Source organism: Mustela lutreola, chromosome 16, assembly GCF_030435805.1.
Source record: "Mustela lutreola isolate mMusLut2 chromosome 16, mMusLut2.pri, whole genome shotgun sequence".
Lineage (NCBI taxonomy): Eukaryota > Metazoa > Chordata > Mammalia > Carnivora > Mustelidae > Mustela > Mustela lutreola.
The window spans coordinates 31,714,774-31,735,443 of NC_081305.1; the positions used below are offsets into that span (position 1 = coordinate 31,714,774).

The 20,670-nt window shown below is 48.4% G+C and overlaps 1 long non-coding RNA gene across 2 annotated transcripts; it reads right to left on the reverse strand.

Annotated features, from left to right (window-relative positions):
- Positions 1-518: 518 nt before the first annotated feature.
- On the reverse strand, positions 519-17,371 carry LOC131818343 (uncharacterized). 2 transcript variants are annotated; one of them, XR_009348789.1, is made up of 5 exons: positions 17,292-17,371; positions 5,849-6,105; positions 5,156-5,515; positions 1,629-1,737; positions 519-743 (listed from the first exon to the last, which is right to left on the reverse strand). It is a non-coding gene; the product is annotated as an uncharacterized LOC131818343 (long non-coding RNA). The 2 variants fall into 2 exon arrangements; XR_009348788.1 differs by lacking the exon at positions 17,292-17,371 and adding an exon at positions 6,358-6,422.
- Between the last annotated feature and the right edge of the window lie 3,299 nt (positions 17,372-20,670).

A 20,670-nucleotide genomic window follows, 5' to 3' on the forward strand; every position in this document is an offset into this window, starting at 1 on the left:
GATGCAGTGGAACCGGGATCGGAGTGTGGCTCTGATCCCCAGAGTCCGCGTGCACCCCACAAGGGTCGTCCTCCCCATTGGCAGAGGGGCCAAGACTCTGGCCGATTTCTTGCTCCGTCCATGGGGCAATGAATTAATTGTCTGATGTAATTCAGCAAGCGATCATTTTTTTGACCACCTACGAGGCATCAGTCTCTCTGTTAGGCACAGAGCGTACAGAAGTGCAAAAGAGAGGTCCACAGGCAGGCCCTCGGGTTTGTGAGAAGCTGGATGCCTTCAAGGCTCTGTAGCACTTGGCAAAGACTGGAAGGACCTCTTCAACCATCAGAGCCAGAGGGTCACAAATGAGACCCCCCACCACCACCATCACAGCAGGCTCGGGGCTTCCAGAAGATATGCTTAACTCCACCTGTCTCTTGTTCTACCACACCGTATCACACATCTACTGTCTCTGTGACCCTCCTAGCCGCCCAGGAAAGTCGGCAATTAACCCATTTCACAGATGAAGGAACTAAGGCCAAGAGAGGTAAAGTGATTTATTGACAAGCATACAGGCAGAGTGATAGCATGGAGCCTCCCAGCCTCCCAGCAACCCACCATAGAGGAGAACATCAGCCTTCGCTAATGGCTTGCTGGGCCCTTTGAGGTGGGTGCTGTTATTCTGCCCTTTTTCAGGAGATGAGCCCCAGGCACAGAGAGGTAAGTCATAGGACGTCCAGCATCTTCTAAGGAAGTGGGCTTTTCTGAAAAAGACAACTTGGTTTTAGTCATGCCTCCTTGGTCATATTCGGCTCCCACTCTGGGGACAGATGTCTTATTAAAGGCCAAACACCAGAGAGGATCTCTCTGCTTGTCCCTCCTTTTATCACTTTCTCTCTGATGCCGGGATCCCTGTGGCCTCAAGAAATCAGGGACTCCTCAAAGAGCCTTTTCAGGGGTGCCTGGGTGGCTCAGTTAGTTAAGCAGCCGACTTGATTTCGGCTCAGGGCATGATCTCCCTGAGTTGTGAGTTCGAGCCCCTCCTGGGGTCCCTGAGACAGGGCCCCTTAGCTCAGCAGGGAGTCTGCTCGGGATTCTCTCTCTCCCTCTGCCCCTCCCCTCCTTGCTCTTTTTTTCAAATAAATAAATCAATCCTTAAAAAAAAAAAAAAAAGATCCTTTTAAGAAAACTATGGGGATCTATTTTTATATTACAAAGACATGTAATTTGCAGGAGGGCTGCAGGGTAGGGGAGAACGGGGGATGGAGGCAGGCACCAGCGCGTGGTTCTGTGGGTGCCGTTCTGGTTAAGCCCCACAGCTGGTCTGATGGGATTTGGCAAACCCAAGGCCTGTCTCCCCGCTAGTCCTTTCTACCTGCCGCATTTGCATATACATATGATATCCGTTATCCTAATTATATCTATTTTCCCAGGTACAGACAGACATACCCCAGAGTTGGGGTGCCCATTAGCAGATCACACGGGCCTCTGCAGCTGTGTTTTGATTAGCAGAAAAGGTTCCCTGGCATCGGAGAACCGAAGTCACCTTTCAGAGTATGACAAGCGCAGCCAAGCGTCTCGCAAGTGAAAATCAGAGGTTTCTCCAAGGAAGGAGTGAGAACAACCACAAAGAATTAAAAGGAAATAACCTTTAATGGTTTCAACTGTGAAAGCTCAGTCAGGCTTAAGGACTGCCATCCATCAGGCGGCGAGGCACCGGAGTGCTCCTGAAGCCCGGAGTCGCCCCCATGCCGGCTTCTGGAAGAAGGAGACAGCAGTGGGAGCCTCCCCAGGGGAAGCCCCACTCACGATTTTCCAGGCTGGGCTTGGAGGGGCGGGGGACACGGGAAGGTGGAGAGGCCAAGGATGGTGGCCGGAGGGAGTGCAAGGGCAGGGTTCCCATCTGCCTGGAAGACCTGCAAAGGATATGCAAATCCTTATGCAAATCCACAAAGCCTTCTTTTAGCTCCTGAGGCTCAGGGATTCCTTACAGGGGACCCATAGTGTTTTCATGTTTGCTTGCTCCTACCTTGCCATGCACACCCATGCTCTGGAGACCTCCTCAAGGGACTTGTGTCTCTATGCTACAAATGTGACTTATGGGTCAATAGCTTAGGTGTTAAGCTTGCGAGTCCTTCCTAATACATGCATGTTTGTAAGTTCTATCCTATTTCACTCTTGGCAACTCTATAAGCAGGCCTATGATCTCAACTGCACTGAGCCTAATGGCACTCGGTGACTTGCCCAAGGTCAAATGTCCAGGCCACCTTGAACTCTCTGACCCTCGTGCCCTAACTTCACGTGTGGTGATACTCCCTCTACATTTCCCTGATGAACATTTCGCACATGCAGAGTGGTGGTGGACTGGAGAGGCTGAGAATCAGGAGAAGGGATTCTCACTGTCATCCCCAAGAGGGCCACACTGGAGAGGGGCGAGCAGGGCTTTGTGGATTGAAGATGCTTTCCAGGTGATGACGATGTGCTCCCAGGTACGTCTGGTTGAAAGCTATTCATTAATTCATGCTTTCCCCCCAACAAATATTTACCGAAGACCTGCTATGTGCTAGGCATTGTTCTACAAGGCTTCGATTATAATAAACATCCTGAGACCAATTTAGAGAGGGCAGTCTCTCTGAGGAAGAGCATCTGAGCCCAGGATCCTTCTGGAATCCAAGCCAGCCCTGCAAGAATTGAGTGGAGAGGCTTCCGGCAAGGATGCAACGTGGCAGAGTTTCAGGAGTTTCTAGAAAGGGTGTTTGAGAACCGGAAAGGAGGTGGACTGGCCGGAACAAGGTGGTCAAGGACAGATGGTAGAGATGAGCTTGGAAAGAGAAGCAGGTGGGAGCCCATGAAGAAGCTCAGAGGGTTTTTGGATTTTTGTTTTGTTTTGTTTTGTTTTGTTTTGTTTTTAGGTCACCTTTAAGCTACCACCAACCTTGTGACTTAAAAATAAAGCATTTTTTTTAATTAATAGGTTAGAATAGCATAGTATATTCATGCAATGGTTCTCAAACTTTAGAAAGTATCAGAATCACTTGGAAATCTTGGTAAAGCTCCAAGAACTTTTTTTTTTTCTTTTTAAGAGAGAGAAAGAGAGGAGATGGAGATGTGGGAGAGACAGAGAGAAGGGGAGAGAATCTTAAGCAGGCTCCATGCCACTGTGGAACCCAATGTGGGGCTCGATCCCACAACTCTGAGATCATGACCTGAGCCAAAGTCAAGAGTTGGACGCTTGGGGCGCCTGGGTGGCTCAGTGGGTTAAAGCCTCTGCCTTCAGAAACAGTCAAAAAAACAAAGAGGCAACCCACGGAATGGGAGAAGATATTTGCAAATGACAGTACAGTCAAAAGGTTGATATCCAGGATCTATAATGAACTCCTCAAACTCAACACACACGAAATAGGCAAACATATCAAAAAATGGACAGAAGATATGAACAGACACTTCTCCAATAAAGACATACAAATGGCTATCAGACACATGAAAAAATGTTCATCATCACTAGCCATCAGGGAGATTCAAATTAAAACCACATTGAGATATCATCTTACACCAGTTAGAATGGCCAAAATTAACAAAACAGGAAACAACATGTGTTGGAGGAGATGTGGAGAAAGGGGAACCCTCTTCTACTGTTGGTGGGAATGCAAGTTGGTGCAGCCTCTTTGGAGAACAGTGTGGAGATTCCTCAAGAAATTAAAAATAGAACTTCCCTATGACCCTGCAATTGCACTCCTGGGTATTTACCCCAAAGATACAGATGTAGTGAAAAGAAGGGCCATCTGTACCCCAATGTTTATAGCAGCAATGGCCACGGTCGCCAAACTATGGAAAGAACCAAGATGCCCTTCAACGGACGAATGGATAAGGAAGATGTGGTCCATATACACTATGGAGTATTATGCCTCCATCAGAAAGGACGAATACCCAACTTTTGTAGCAACATGGACAGGACTGGAAGAGATTATGCTGAGTGAAATAAGTCAAGCAGAGAGAGTCAATTATCATATGGTTTCACTTATTTGTGGAGCATAACAAATAGCATGGAGGACAAGGGGTGTTAGAGAGGAGAAGGGAGTTGGGGTAAATTGGAAGGGGAGGTGAATCATGAGAGACTATGGACTCTGAAAAACAATCTGAGGGGTTTGAAGTGGCGGGGGTGTGGGAGGTTGGGGTACCAGGTGGTGGGTATTATAGAGGGCACAGATTGCATGGAGCACTGGGTGTGGTGAAAAAATAATGAATACTGTTTTTCTGAAAATAAATAAATTTAAAAAAAAAAAAAAAAGCCTCTGCCTTCAGCTTGGGTCATGATGCCAGGGTCCTGGGATCGAGCCCCACGTCGGGCTCTCTGCTCGGCAGGGAGCCTGTTTCTTCCTCTTTCTCTGCTTGCCTCTCTGCCTACTTGTGATCTCTGTCTGTCAAATAAATAAATAAAATCTTTAAAAAAGAAAAAAAAGAGTTGGACGCTTAAACCATTGTACCAGCCAGGTGCTCCCAGGAACTCCTGATTACGCATATCTGGGTTGTGGCCTGAGATTCTACATCCCCAACTAGTTCCCAAATGATGCCCACATTGCTGGTTCAAGACCATGCTCAGAGAGCACTGTGTGAAGAATGGACCACCTATATCATGGGCAAGTTTTGTTTTTTGAAACTCTTGTTTCAGTATGTTTGTAGGTACTAGATCCTGATATAAAATGTATTTTTTTTAAGAGTGGGCCATAATAAAGGAAAAAAAAAAGAGTGGGTCGTATTTTAAGAAGCTGGAAAGCCCCTAACTTAGAAATTGAGGACCTTTCCTTAGACGAGAAATCATCATCCTTCAAGGTTTGAATTCATTCTGCTCGAAATCTTATAACATCCCTAAAAATAAATAAACAAGCAAATACGTGATTGAAAAACAAAATAAATGAGAGAAAATCTATCTGGAATAGGAAAAGGGTTTATTCATAGCCTCACCTCGACCTTGATTCATTCAACCAAACCTTTGAAAATACTGTGTCACGCTTGGGCACAGAGCCTGGGATCATGCTATCCCTGCCTCCCTGGCTCCCACACGGAGGAGCACTTTGGCTGTGGAGAACCTGTTTTTCTGCCCTGGGGCCATCTCCACGGGCCGCCATTCTGCGCAAGGTAGACCAGCATCCAGTCTGAAAGACGGAAACCTTCTTACCCTGCTCACGCTGTGGCTCAGATGGTTTCCCCATACGCCTGTTGGTGGTTCTCTGTCGTTTGGCCCTTCTTCTCCTATTAGCTGTGCTGATTCCAGATCCCCGTGGGAAATCAGGGGTTAGTCCCTACTTCTCACTCCTGGCCAGTTCTGACATCAGTTACAAAAGCGTGTCTAATGCCCGCTCAGGAATGGACCAATCTGAGGGGAACATGAGGGCTTCAATGTGGAAACTCAATAGAAAGGTACCCGTCCCTCGAATCCGCAGCATCTTGGTCGGTTCCGCCTGCTTTGACCGAGTACCATCACTGGTAATCACCGTGAAAATGAATAAGGCTGTCTAGTTGGAAATCCACAGAGTGCCTGGAAGGACAATAGGCAGTTGCTGAAATTTTAGGGACAAGTCAGATTTAATCGCTATGACTTAGATGGTGTTCCAGACAGTACGTTGAGTTGTTAGAGCCCAGGCTGGGCACAGAAGCCCTGAGAAGCCTGCAAAGCCATTCAGAGGGACTGACCGCCCACCCTTCCTCCTCTCATCATGTCTTCCCATCTCCTGGCCCCTCGTAGCACAGCTCTCTCTGTGATGTGTTCCCCCGCCCCTGGCTCCCCCTCACCAGCAGCCAGCTTGCACCTCTCTTTGTAACTTCTCCAGTTCTGCCTGGAACAGAGGAGGATTTTTGTTCCCCTACTCACCTGCCGCCACTATGCAGTGCCAGGTCCGGAGCATGACAGAAACTCCACAGAAGCCCACGTGTAGGCAGCTGCTGCGAGGTATGGTGAACATGCCAGCTGAAGTCCTCAGGAGTCCCCGAGGAAGCCTTCTAGGCTGTGTGCACGCCTGTCTCCCCAGCCACTCTGTCATCTTCTTGAGGGGAGGGACTCTGCTGTATCCATGTGTCTGGCTCTGTGGACCACCATTTCCTCAAAGATCCAGTGGTTTCCAGAGGGTCCTCAAGGGGAAGAGGTGAGATCACAGAGACCTTGAGTCTCCTTGGAAAACTCCAGGCGGAGCCAAGTCCCCAGACTCACAAGGGAAATTCTCTTCCCTCTCTCCTGCTACCCTCCCTCAACAGTACTAGACACTTATGAAAGAATCCATGGGACTGTCCTCCTGGGACTTCCCTTCTCCGAACTGCCACCCCTCCCCACAAGGTGGGTCCTGAGCCCAGATGGCTGGCTAGGGCTTGGCACCTGAGCCGTACCAAGGATCCTCCAAATGAAAACTGGAGAAGAGCCTCTGATATCTTGCAGTGAGGTGTGCACTGTTTCTTTCCAGAAGGGTCTCAGAAGTAGAAGAAACCAGTCTGAAATGGAAAGGATGGAACGCATCCTCTGTGAAAAGCAGAATGAGAAATGGAGCGTTCTGAGGCCATGTGAACCCCTCATTTCATTGGTTCCCGAAGCCCCGTTGCATCTTTTATTGAGATTCTCCAGGATCTGGTTGGTCCCCTTCTTCCTTATACAGGGGGCTGTGAGTTTCTGCTGCTCGAAACCTATAGATCCTGGCTCATGGTACCAGATTGCTCTGAGAAGTCTCTCCCCTTGGGAGATGTCATGCTTTTGGTGAAGTTTCCCCTCTGCTCTCCCTTCACCCTTACCCCAAACCAAGAGTCACCCGTGGATGGTACCAGTAACTCTATTAGGGGGCAAGCTATGGTTTTATTACAACATTGAAAGATGCAATGAACCTGTAAAGATAATGCGAGGTGGGTTAGCAGAGCTCCAGGGGAGAATGTCTGTAAGAGAGGTGTTTCTGCCATAGATGGGTCAAATTCTGAGGTCCAGTTTAGCTAGAGCAACAAACAAGTAATGTATCTTTATTCCTTTTATGCGGTTGCTTGGTAGTAAGAGCCCTTATTACCCGGATAAAGAGAGAAACTGGACCACAGGTTATCAGCACTGGAAACAGATCCACTCACTGGGGTCCTTGTTATAAATAAAAGGTCTGTTAAACTAATATGTATTTCTGGATATTTAAGTGCATTATAATTCCCTTTAGTGGGCCACAGTCAGCTCCCTAATACCTATGTCTCCCCTTCTGTCATTTCAGAAAGGCCATGGAGTTTGGGGCTTGACACCACCTCCAGGGAAAGCTCTGGGGTTAATCACACCAAAGCATGTGGTTTAACCGTGGTCACGTGACCCACTTCTAATCCAGGAGACTCCATGAGAGGTTGGCCAGAGGCTTCTGAGAGCTCTGTCATGTCCTTTAGAGAGAGAGGCTATGACAGTACACTCTCACTTTCCCCACTGGGGCCCTAACACGTTTCCTTACCGTTACATCTGTCTGAGTAGAGTTATCAGCCCTGAGCTCATCCCAGCCGATGAAAGGAAGTCCCTCGGGAAAGGCAGAGCCACTGACTGGTGAAAAGCTGAGCGTCTGGGACACGAGAATTCTGAGTGCAAACCCCAGCTCTTCCACTCGATGCCTGTGTCAACTGGGCGATTTGCCTAAGCCTCTGGGCCTCAGTCTATACATCTGTACTATGGGGCCATTAATGTTCCTGGAGTGGTTATTTGCCCCCTGGAGCTACGTACAATCCAGCCTCCCACCCAGCATTCAAAACCCCTTTTGGGGATCCCCCAGGGGGGTGTCCTACTGGGGGAAGATGGATCCTGCCTGGCTTTACTATTGCTTAAAAGAGAAGAGCTTTTTTTTCTCCCCTGACCCAGCCAAATGGCAGGTTTGGGGCTTTCTTTTAAGTAAACTCTATCCCCAAGGTGGGGCCATAACTCACAACCCCGAGAAGTGTCACATGCTTTCCTGACTGAGTCAGCTGGGCGGCCCACAGGGCAGGTCTTGATGGGAGCCCAGCGTATCCGGATGGAAGGACTCTGGGCCACGGAGGGGACTGGAAGGTCCGTCGACTGGTCAGCAGAGCCGGCCCACGCAATAGCCCTCCCCTGCTGCCTGACCCTCTGAGGCCAGGCCCCTTTCCACAACCTGTGTTCCAGCTTCCCAACTACGCTGGAAGCCCTAGTCCCTTTCCCATAAACTCCGTCCTTCTGGACTAGCAAGTCGGCCTCGGTTGCTCACAGCCAAGAACGCTGCCATATAAAAGGGCCTTCTTTGTAAGTCCTCTGTGAAGCCTAGGACTGAGACCGCGCTTGTAAAGGGTTTCAGTGAATGTTTGGCTCAGCGCATGAAGCTGTTGAGATTATTACGAACTCAGATGGCCCCAGGAAGGGATGATCCGAGTTAAACACAAGGTTTTAATTGACCGGAAAGGGTACACAGAGTCCTAGTTGCCGAATTGGCAACTTTCCCTTCACACGGAGCCTCTGGCTGCTTGGGGTGTCCCGCTTGCCATATTCACCATGAATCGGCAACACTTGATGAACACAGCGGCGCGAAAGCCAAACCCTCCAGAGGCCAACACCAAGCAAAGAAGAGGGTGGAGTAACAATTTCGGCGATGCGGCATCCTCTACCAGGGTTTGCCGGCCGTCCCGTAGAGGCCAGGAGACCGCACGAGGAAGTCAGGGCTGTGAAGGGACAGGGCTTGCAGGCAGAGGTCAAGACCAGCTCTGGAGTTCCAACAGTCATCCCACGGCCATGTTCCCGTGGCTGCTCGGCCTTGGTTCTTTACCAGCAGACTCGCTCTGAAGTGGGCGAACCAGCTTCTCACCGGACCGGACGGGGGTGTGAGTCAGGTATAGGCTTATGACTATCGTTTGTCATTTGGATTTGGTACATTCCAGACAGCAAGTGGTCACGGCCAACAACATCAGCACCAACAACAGCATAGCATCTCCTTCCTCTTCCTAACATTTATGGATGCATCATGAAACACTGGGGATGGGCCACACATTTTCCATGCATCAGGCCATTGGCTCCTTTCTGATACCATTAGTGCCATTCACAGGCTGAGACTTAATAGAAATTGAGTGGCTTGGAATAGCCCTTTACCGCTCAGCTCTACCTCCGCCAGATGGCCAGGAAAGCCCCTCATTCCCCACCAACACACATGCTCACAAGTTCTGACTCCTTTCAGCAGGCCTGATTCTCAACAGACCTTTCTCTGCAGGCTAGACAGCCACAGAGAGAACTGCTAAAGTGCCTTCATGTTCTTCCTCAGCAGATGGGTTTTACGCCCCGGTTGGGGATGGTGGTATATCCTGTCTCTTGCACATTATAAACTCTTACACACAATACCATTACAAATACCCTTCGGTGATTCTACCTAGATTGACCAGGGCAGTTTAGGCCCACACGCAAAGGCAGAGGCTTGGGTATACACTTTTTCCTGGGAGTTTGGCCTTCAGGCTTCAGGCGTGCAAATCTCCCTTGACACCCCAGCGCCAGGGGGCCCCCTCCGAAAAGGAATGATTTATAAATGGATTCTCAGGTGTTTTGTCCCAGATTAATTGTTTTCAGACCCAAGGTGTCAGTGATGGAAAAATGAATCACAGCCTCATCACTTTGCTGAAGAAAACAAATCCAAGGAGGCAGGCATCTTTCTGAAAGGTCACTGGGCACGCAGATCTGGCTTGTCTCTGCAGGGGGCACAGAATGGCAGAGGGAGGGGGAGACCTGGTGAGGACTGTCAGATACTGTCACCACGGGGACCGCCCCACCCAGTACCACACAGCTGAGGGTGGGGTATGGTAGTCCCTCCACCCCAGCTTTCTCACTTCTCTTCCCTCACCCCAGGGAGGTGGGACCCAGCCGATCAATAGGCTGCATGGCCGCAGGTGCTGCCGCGTGGTCATTTCTCAAGCAAGACCCTGAGGGCCCCTATCACAAGCAGTCAAAGGTGGCCTGAGACAGAATCAAGGCCTGTCCCATTGTGGGGCCTGTCTCTGCCTCTTTGATCAACATCCCCTGCCCAAGCTTGCAGCAAAGAAACCATTTCCAGAATGTACCCCGCCACGCTTCCGGCACCTGCTGTCCCATTTCCCCCCATCAACATTTCCTTGGGCTCCACAGAAGTTTTTCCAGGTTCCCTGGCACAACGGTGGGGTCAGCCCCAGGGATCCCCCCTCCGCCACATTGTATTCCTGCATGTTGTGTCAGGAGAGCAGAGCCGCCCTGGGGACAGCTGCCGGAGGGTGGGGGGCAGCTCCTGGCTGGAGGGGAAGTGGCACGGAGACCCAGGAAGACAAGAAGCATTCCAAACTCAAGTAGGGAGGCAACACCCCATCAGACGTTCCTCGTTCCTCGCTTTTTGGAGAGGAAAAGGCATTATTCTGCCAAACGGTTTGTCTAGCATGCTTTTTTTCTTCCTCTTCTTCTTCTGTCTTTCGGGGAGGGGCTGAGCCAAGTCTGGATGCTGCAGCCAAGGTGGCTCTGAGCATTTTGCTTCTCCCCCCGCTGCCCCACCCCCACCACCGCCCCCAGGAGGCTTCTTTTGCTGATCTTAGCCAGAGAGAGGCAGGCCATGGCCAAAAAGCTTGAGGGTCTAGTTCTGAAGTAGAAGGCACAGGCACACAGCCACCGGGACCCTTTGCTCCCTTCCTCTCTCCACGTGAATGGGAAACCTACATCACCTGACCCACAGCAACCTTCCCATACAAGGGAGAGGGGTAGGATGTGGGATGGCAGGGAAGCTGCCCCTGGCTTTGGTGTGAACCCACATCACTAAGAGGATACTGGCCTTGAAAGTCAGGAAGAAAACACGAGAATTTTTTTTTTTTCTCCACTCCACAGTCAGCTTAGAAATCTATAGAATAGTCACGGGGTAGGGGGGCACTTTAACTAGGGTTTCCTCAACCTCAGCACCATGATAGCTTGGACTCTGTCACTATTTACCGTGTCCTCTGTATTTTTCTAGCAGCATCCGTGTGTCTGGCGTGCATCATGACAACCAAAAATGTCTCCAGCCACTGCCATACGTCCCTGACAGTGAAAATTGCCCCGAGGAGGAGACACTGCTTCTAGTGAAGGTGTAGAGGCAGGAGAAAGCCCGGATGCTGACGTCTCCAGGATCTGGAGATGAACATTCCAGAGCCCACACAACTAATACCCATGTCATTAAGCTGCAAGAGAATTTGCAGGGAAATGGGAAAGGATTTCATAAACAATCATCATCATCACCCGCTACCTTTTCCAGAGTGCCTGTTATGTGCCAGGCGCGTACCAGCTGTTCAACACACACCGTGTCTAACAAGGATTAGTGGTTATTAATGCTAGTGCCGCATGCTGGTGACTCAGAGTAACGGGCAGCCAGAGCCACATTTTCCCCAAATATGGCAAGCACCAGATACCATGGCCAGGCCACACTCATCGCTTGCAGGAGCAAAAGGCCATGAGTTTTTGTGCCTTCACAGGCGCAGCGCCTGCCCGGGGACATTTCGGGACACAGGAGGAGCTGGGGAACTGAGCCATGCTCCTATCGGAAGATCACTGGCCCCGGGTGGACCCCTTCCCATCACCCGACACCCACCTTGCTGGACTTTTATATTGGCCGAGACTTCCTTTACACCCTCACTACACAGAGCAGTCCAGGCCCAGCAGCATCCACATCACCTGGGAGCTTGGGAGAAATCTGGAATCTCGGGCCCCATCCTTGACCTTGACCTTCCAACTCAGAACCCGCATGCTCATGAGATCCCCCAGTGATTTCTCAGGGCACTAAAGTCTGAGATCAGAGCAACCCAGGTTGCTGGCATCTGTTAGCATTTTATTTTATTTATTTAAGATTTTATTTATTTATTTATTTATTTGAGAGTGAGAGAAAGAGCACACAAGCAGTGGGGAGGGGCAGAGGGCTGAACGGGGAGTAGAAGACTCCCCACTGAACAAGGAGACTCGATCCCAGGACCCGGAGTTCATGACCCGAGCCAGAGGCAGATGCTGAACCCACAAAGCCCTCTCGGCCCCCCCCCCCCCCCCGCATCTGTCTGGATTTTATTTAATTATATTTTTAAAATTTTTTCTTTGTTTTTTAAAGTAAGAGCCTGTAGCAGAGAGGAGTTTTGTGAGACATGAGTTGATGCGCGTAAGACTTTTTTTTTTTTTTTAAGGTTTTTATTTATTTATTTGACAGAGAGAGAGAGCACAAGCAGGGGGAGCAGAGGGAGAAGCGGACTCCCCCTGAGCTGCGCAAGGAGCCTGATGTGGAGCTTGATCCCAGGACCCCAGGATCATGACCTGAGCCAAAGGCAGATGCTTAACCCACTGAGCCACCCAGGCGCCCCTAGTTTGCATTTTAGAGTGGACACAGATGGAGGGCAACAGCCCAGCTCTTCCCAGACCCACTTATTCAACAAATATTTACTGAACACCTACCATGTGTAGTCAGGGCCTTTTATCAATACCCCCCCACACCCTACCCCATACAGGTGACTCTAGGGAGGAAGTCACTTGATTTACAAAGAAAGATAATGAAGCCCCACCAGCTTAAGAGCCTTGGGGACAGTGATACACATAACCAGGGCAAGGGATTTTCATTCCAACATCTTATTCCTCAATCCTGGCTCTTTCTTCTACATCCATACTAGTTTTCAACTACAATCATCAGGGCAAAAAAAAGAAGAAACATAAGTTTCTGCCTGTCTTAACTACTGACTCATACCAAAGGCAGGACTAGGGGCCCGGGGGGGGGGCACCGGGAGGGGGCGTTATTCAGCCTGACTGCCGGCTTCTGTCATGAACTCATCTAGAATCAGAGATGGTTTAATCCACAGGGGTGAATTTTATTTTTTAACTCCATCAGTTCTAAATCAAAGGCATTTAAAGATCACCCATAAAAAATACAAAGCAACCACAGCTCTGGAGATTTTAACAAAGCTGCACCCTCTAAGTGTCTCTTCCCGTCATCTGAAATCGAAATGGAGGTCCAGACTGTGTCCCTGTGGCAGACTGCAAACTCCTGTCCCAAGTCCCCTCCTCACCTGGCCTTCCTAAAACTCAAAAATTTGCTTTCGTTATCACTTACTTCCGCCTGGTTTGGTTTTTTTCCTCTCATAAAGCTGTCATGAGACCCAGTTCTAGGCTCCCCTCAGTTCCAAACCTCTGTGATTCCGGAGAAATTACGCCAGAGCCTCAATTTTCTCATCTGTAAAATGGGAAATGTAGATACTGCTTCACAGAGTTCCTGGGTTGGGGCGATTCATGAAGCTAATTAATGTGGATACTGGGCTCAGCCCCAAGCCTGAGTCCTGGCAAGTATGCAACACAGGGCATACTTGCCAACTCTTCTTCCTCCCTTTGCCCTGAGAACATTCCTGGGGCAGTAGTGGGAGGGGTAGCTGGGGGTTGATGGTGATGATGAGTCTTCTTAGTGATTCTCCAATGCATTGGGTTGAGCCTCTAGGCCTATGAAGGGGCCCTTTTCAAATGCAGAGGATGGAACTCAATGGAAAAGCAGTTGCCACCCTAGATGTTTGAAGTAAGCTTGCCGCCATCTTTGGCATGTATTCTATTGAGCCTTCTGTGATGCTCAGAAAAATCAAAAGGTCGCCATGAACGTCTCAGATGGAGGAGTGGGGCTGTACAAGTCACAGAGACACCTGACATCTATCTGGTACTCCTCAGGAAAACCCCCACCACATGAGCCTTAGACTTCTCTGAGATGGAAGCTCAAAATGGCAGACATCTACATTCCCAGACTCCTTTGCGGCTGGGCGAGAGCCACCAAATGCCTCGTTGAAGACGTTGACTCAGGAGCCCCGGACTGTGAAGAACCCAGGCTGCTGAGGGTGTCACAGCAGTGGGAACTACAGCCAATGCCCAGAAGCTTCTATGGTGCCCAGCTGTGGGATGGCTCCCAGGGGCGATAGTCATGTCTCCTCAGGGGCTACCCTGGAGAGGCTGATCCTGATTCCCCCACCCTCCTGAGGAATCTACGAGCATCCCAAGTCCCTTAAAAGGCTATTTCTCTGTGGAAATTGAAGTGTCTCTTGTTGAAGCTGAGAACCCTAATGGAAGCATTTCTCGGTTTAATTTCTGGTCCTCGGTTTAGCTTGTAGAGAGACTTGAGTACGTGCTGATAGAGAAAAACCCACTCCTGACCCACCTCCACTGTGTTTGCAAGAGGGTTTCTCACAATGAGAGAAATGTGTGTCTCCAGGACACACATTTCAAGGTCAACTATGGTGTAATTAGGGTATGGATAAAAATGCAGATTCCTGGCCCTCACTGTGCAGATACCGAATTAGAAATGCTGTGTGCATTTTCTCACAGACCCTTGCCCCTCCTCGCCAGTTGTTTCGCTCCCCAAAGTGTGAGAACTGCTATTCTATGGTACTTTCTCGCTTTTTCCACATAGAGAGTTGTGACATTTGTGGATCCCCGTGTGATAAAATGAAGAAGCTCTTTGTGACCAGAGGCAACTGGCCCTGGGGCGCTCTGGGAACCCTGGGTCCCATCTAACTTCTCTGAGCACTGAGAGGAACAAATATGCCATACAGCACTACCTGCTTTGGGGTTCTGAGATTCTGACCTACCCTAAGGCTCCTCAGACTGTGGTCCACAGGCCAGTGCTTTGGACTGGTTTGCTGTCTGTCTGCAACCCTGTAACTAGAGAAATGGAGAGCAAGCATTCAGAAACTCCTTTGCCCAGGCCCCTAGGTGGTTCAGTCAGTTGAGCATCTGACTTTTGATTTCCACTCAGGTCATGATCTCAAGGTCATGGGATCGAGCCCCACCTTGGGCTTCTGTGCTCACTGGGGAGTCAGCTTCTCCCTCTCCCTCTGTCCCTTACCCTGCTCATGATCTATCCCTCTCTCTCTCTCAAATAAACAAATATAATGTTAAAAAAAAAAAAGAAAGAAAGAAAGAAAGAAAGAAAGAAAAAAACTACTTTGACAGTTTGCCAGGATAATTTATATTTGCTGAATCTGCGACACAATTTTGAGCTTACATTTTGTGTGATTCTGTTTTCTATTCCATTTTTTTCTCAGAACTTCTTCTAGTAATATATTTTTCTAGTGCTATATTTTCAAAAATGTTGGTCCATGGCAGATTGGGAAAAAACCTTGTTCTTGACTAAAGATGGTCCTTCAGATGACAACTGGTCTATGGCCTTTCAGACTAACCTCTAGTCCCAGTAAACTGTAAGTCAATGTGAACAGTGTTGGTCCAGCTTCAGACCCTGAACTCCATCTGGATTCATCAGCTGCTGGGGGCTGGAAACTTCTCTCTCAACACCAATATGGCCTCTAATTCCAAGACTAGATTAGCACCTGACATTCAAAGGCCTTTTTGCTTCTGGGTAGAATAATAGAAAAAGTCATTATGACTCAAAAACACAAAAAAACCTTGATGCTTCTTCCAGGGTCAAGGTAGCTGGCTCAGTGCCAACCCTAGTCCCATACCCACCCAAGCCAATACTTGTTCCTAGATCAAATGCAACCAAGCCACAGAGAATTTTGGGGTTCAAATGTTTAAACAGGAAAGTGGCAACTTCCATTTTCTCTTAAAATTCCTGATCTCTTACATCCATTTCCAAGGTTTTCCAATGTGGGGTACCTAATTTTTCAACATTGTGGAGCAAAGATTGAAGTTTGCTGAACTGCATACACATGTGAGATAGACAATCGGATCTGTTTTGAATTATGTATGTCACTGTGAAACCATCACTACAATCAAGATAACAAACATATCTCTTACCCTCATGAGTTTCCTTGGACCCCTCAACAACCTCCCCGTCAGCCCCCAGGCAACCATTAAACCACGACTTTGCTCTCTGTCACCTTAGGTTGGGTTGTATTTTCTAGAATGCAATATGAATGGAATGAGGCTGTGTGTTCAACTTTGCTTCTGCTTCTTTCACTCAGCATAATACTTTTGAGATTTATCCACATGACTGCAAATACCAGCATTTAACTGCTTTTCATGGCTGCGTAGTATTCCACTGTATGTCTACTTCACAATTTATTTTATCCTTTTTGACTAAAAAAAGACCAATTAAAAAAAAAAAAGATATTTCATTTCTTAAATCCTCCTGAAAGTAGAATAAGAAGGAGGAGAGTAAAAAGAAGAAAAAGGAGCTCACTTTTCTGAGCCCACTCTCTTCTCGGAATCTTTGCAATTGCTCTTTCCTTGGCCCAGAACGCTTGTGTCCCCAAATTGTGGCATGGCTAACACCCTTCCCTTATTCTCATCTCAGTGTGACGGTCACTTCCCTGGAGGCTTTCCTGATCCCCCTCTTCTTCCTCTCTGTGCCTCCTCCCAGGCATTCTCCATCACATCACACACTGTTATATTCTCTAAAGGACTCATCATTCTCTGCATTTGAGTCTTTTTTTTTTTTTTAATGTTTATCCCTTTCATTAGAATGTAGACTCCAGAAGATCAAAGAGATCTTCTCCATTTTTCACAATTATATCTTTCATGCCTAAAATACCGACTGGCATACAGTAGGTGCTCAATAAATGTTAGTTAACTGAATGGATGGATAGATGGATGGATGGATGGATGGATGGATGGGCAGGCAAAGGGTCACACTATAGACTGAGTTGCGTTTTTTTAAGTTTTAAGACCTTTCGTTTGGAAACGTCTTAGAACTCCTTGATACATTTGGGAGGCCACCCACCAACACTGGGAGCTACTCACAGATCAGCTCAGAGGCTAGGAAGAGAACAGAAGGAGCAGCGGAGACTTGGAAACCTACTTAATGCACTGTGAGAAAACCAGCCTGGGCTAGCCCCACTGCTGGCCGGCTCCAAACCTCCCACAAATCATCTGAAATGTTAAATCATGTTTAAATCCCCGATTGTGACCACCGGGAACTATGAAGGACACTCACACATAATTTACATACTGCCGAGCTTCTGAGAGCCTCTAAATAAAGCCCTTGAGGGCCCCCAGGCACTATTTTTGAGGAGAAGGACATCAAGTGACAGATTGAATCAAGTCTGTTCCCTCCATGCCAGAGAAAAAAAGAAAACTCCCCCTCAGTCGCTGATATCTGTGACTGTCTGAAGCTATGTTTGCCATCAGAGGCTTCCCAAAGCCTCCATCAGGATCCTGAAAACCTACACGCCTGTTTCCCATTCTGCCAAACGATGGGGCCGCTCGAGAGTTTTTTTGTTTTGGTTTGGTTTGGTTCTGTTTTGCTGTTGCTGTTGTGTTTTGCTCAGACTTTCTTTCTTTTTCTAGATCTTAGCCCTACAAAGGGTTTTCATCTCAAAGCAGAGGGAAGGGGTATTCATAAGAGCTCTCCACGTTCCGACCGTAAGTATAAAATTACCTTTGATCACAACGTGGTCGTAACACCGAGCACAAGGTAGACACAGTAGCCGCCAGACCGGTCACCTCCAGAGCCAAAGGACACACACCTAGGAGGGCAGGACGGGCTGATGGTATCTCCCACCCCAACCATTAGATTTAGGCTACGGGGTGCTCTGTTACTGAACCTGCGCTCCATTTTTATAATCGGACAAAAATGGAAAGCAAAAAATCCAGCAACAGGAGGCCTAAGTACACACTGAGAGTAGTTTATACCTTTTCAAGAAGCCCAAAGCAAAGCAGCACCTGTTTTATTGTTGTGTTTTGTTTTCTGCTCCATCCAGAGGAGTCCGTACAATCAAAACACACATGTGTGAGCCAAATAAAACAGCAAAGAGAATACGGGCTGGCACCTAAGCCACAGGCTACTTGCATGTCATTGGTGCTCAAGAACCTTCTAGAAGCAAGCAGAAGATCTGTCTCTGGCCCACGTGCACTATGAGGCTTGGGCTCGTGCACAACCTGCTCAACTTTCAATTTTCTGTATTAATCAGGACTTCCTGTTAAAATGCAAAAATAAATAAAGAAAAACTAAAAAAAAAAAAAAAAAAAAAAGTTAGAAATGCCCTGAAATCAAGCACTGTTTTTACCCTTGCTCCTATGCTGTTCCACTCACCCCCCAACACTGAGCCAGGCAATAAACACATGTCCAAGAAATAAACTCTTTGATCAACTGCCTGCAAGCAAAGGAGTTGCTCTGTTTCCGTGGTCTCCCCCACGCCTGGCACGGTTACTCTGCTGGGTGAATGAGTAAATAAATAGAGGGATGGAGGGGTGAATGGGGAATGGTATTTTCACCATCCTGCAGCATTTGATCCTAACAACCTGTGGGGTGGTAACAATAATAGTTAACACTTATATTATGTTAATTACATGCCAGCCACTATTCTAAACTCCTCATACATATTAACTCTTTTAACCCTCAAGAGCTCTATGAAACCAGGACTATGATTATCTCCCTGGAACAGAGGAAGGAGCGGCTGGAGGTATAGGGGGGTCACGCTGCTCGGTGAAGGCTGAGCTCTTTGCTGGATGCTTCAAAGCACTGTGCTTCCTCTCCGCGAGATACCTTTTGGGCAGCAGGAAATGGGAGTGTAGTGATATTAATTTGACCCACTCCGTGGGTATGCACCTAGGACCATGTTCCCAGGACGCGGTTCAATGACAGCCAGGATGTAAATTCCCGTAGCCTGACTCCAATGCCCAGGTAGGGGCATGTGAATAAAGCTGGCCAGGGACAGTCATTTGCGATCAGCAGAAAAGACACTGTCAAGGAGATGGAGATAAAAGGCCAGCTTTCTCAGCACTATTCTCCCAAACAGGAGATGCTGTGGGGTCCAGGAAAGAAAAGGAAAATAAAAACAAACCTGGAAAATGAGGGTTTCACCCCAACTCTCCCAGGAGAAGGAGACAGATCTGGAACCATTTTCCTGTCTTTGGTCCCTGGGCAAAGGCCGCAGCGAGTCCAGGGGACCAAGTTCTAAGCAAAAGTTGCATCTGTAAGGGCCTGAGCAAAGGTTCTAATAAGCAAGGCTTCTCGAAACTGGGTTTTACTACAAAATAGGTAAGAGAGTCTGGGGTGGAGAGGAGACTCGGGATGAGAAAGTAGAGGTCAGGAAAGAATGAGAATTACAAATGGGAAAGGAAAGAAAAAGTAAGGCTATTTCCTGACCTTAATGCGGTCAGGTGTTGATGGCTTCAGGATTACAGTTTAGGAGATAACTCCTCCTGTTTGGGGGAGGCACAAGAAAAGAGGGAGACCGGGATTTGGAATTGGGAAATGAAAGTCTCTCAAATGTAAAACCCCACCTTAAATCAGGGATTAAGTCTTAGAGAACTGTGTTGTTGCTGCTGCCAGAGAGAGAAGGATAAAAACACAGAGAAAGAAATTAGAGTACAGAAATTAAGACACTTCATCAAGCCGGAAAAGGGGAAAGAAGAGAGGGGTGGGCTGTCCACTTGCTTCCTCCACGCCACCCCTTTTTATTCATCACACATAGGGCACCAAAAAACCAACCAAACAAACAAACAAAAAATATTTGTACTAGAAGGACAAATTGAAGTTGGTTGGGATGAGGAAAAGTTACCATTCTGACTCAAAACTGCAAACTCAGGAGAAACGCCTGCCTCTCTCCCTCACAGAGAAACCCAGAGCAATATCCCCTGGGCAAGTCAGAGCTCAGCTGACATTTGCAGGGTTTATAAATTCTCAGTAATGTCAGTGACAGGCCTTGCGCACCAGGCCGCGGGGCAGACAAGAGCCAGGACCCCAAGATGGTTCTGAAAGCAGAGTTGGCCACAGATGTCCACCAAAGAGAAACCAAAGGGTGCTTTCCTCCATGAACTTGGACCAACCCCAGGCAAAGTCTCCAGGCAGGCAAGCTTTTCATAAAACCAAGATGCCCCTCTCTTTGGAAACTGTTGCTCTGTTCTTTGAAGAGGGACATTGTGCTACAGAACGTGGCAGAGTATAATTTTTTTTTTTTTTTAAGTTTGTTAGAAGAGATTTCCTCAATGATCTAGGAGTTGCCTAGATGGGAGCTCATTTGAGAGGGTCTCCTATATGAATGAAAATGAGTTTCCTGGCAGATCCTCCCTCCCACAGGCACACCCCCAAATGCCCACACAGCCCAGGGCTCCATGGATTTCACACCCATTCCCAGCAGATGACATAAGAAGTCATCATTTTTCACTGGATCCCAAAATCCTACCTCCTGAGCTCCAATATGAGAATCTGTGAGCCCTGCTGGGCGCTCTGAACATCCTGCTACCAGGTTCCAGGAATTAGCTACACTCTATTGCATGATGATAATTTTTTTTTTCCACGTTGAGAAAACCGCAATGGGATTTTAACCAAAAGGAAGCAAAGGTTTTCTTTTTATAAATTCGATTAGTCTTTTCCACTTTCGGTACCTCGAGACATTTCCTTTGGGAGGAATTTTATACCCAGAGACCCCTTAGCGAGGCACTGTTGCATGCGGGGCGCACTGAATTTAAGTGCAAGACGCTTCGTGTGGACGCAAAGCAAAAAATCCCGGGCACTCGCAGTCGCTGGCGAAGTCCGTTTCTAAATGCTGCCGTGGGGATGGCCCTGCAAGGGAAGTAAGATGAAGCTGGCCGCGGGCAGGCTGCAGGGGACCTCTGGCTGGGAGACGTGGGGTGGTTACCAAGCCCGACCTTCGCTTGCCACCGCCGACTTTCCCGCCTCAGCCGGCGCCGGGGCGCCAGGTCCCTGCGCGGCATTCGGCGCCGGTCTGGAGATAGCCCTTGGCTCTGGGCGGCGGGAGTCCCCCTGAAAGTGCGCTTTCTCGCCGCCGGGACTCCGGAGCGAGGGAGCCGAG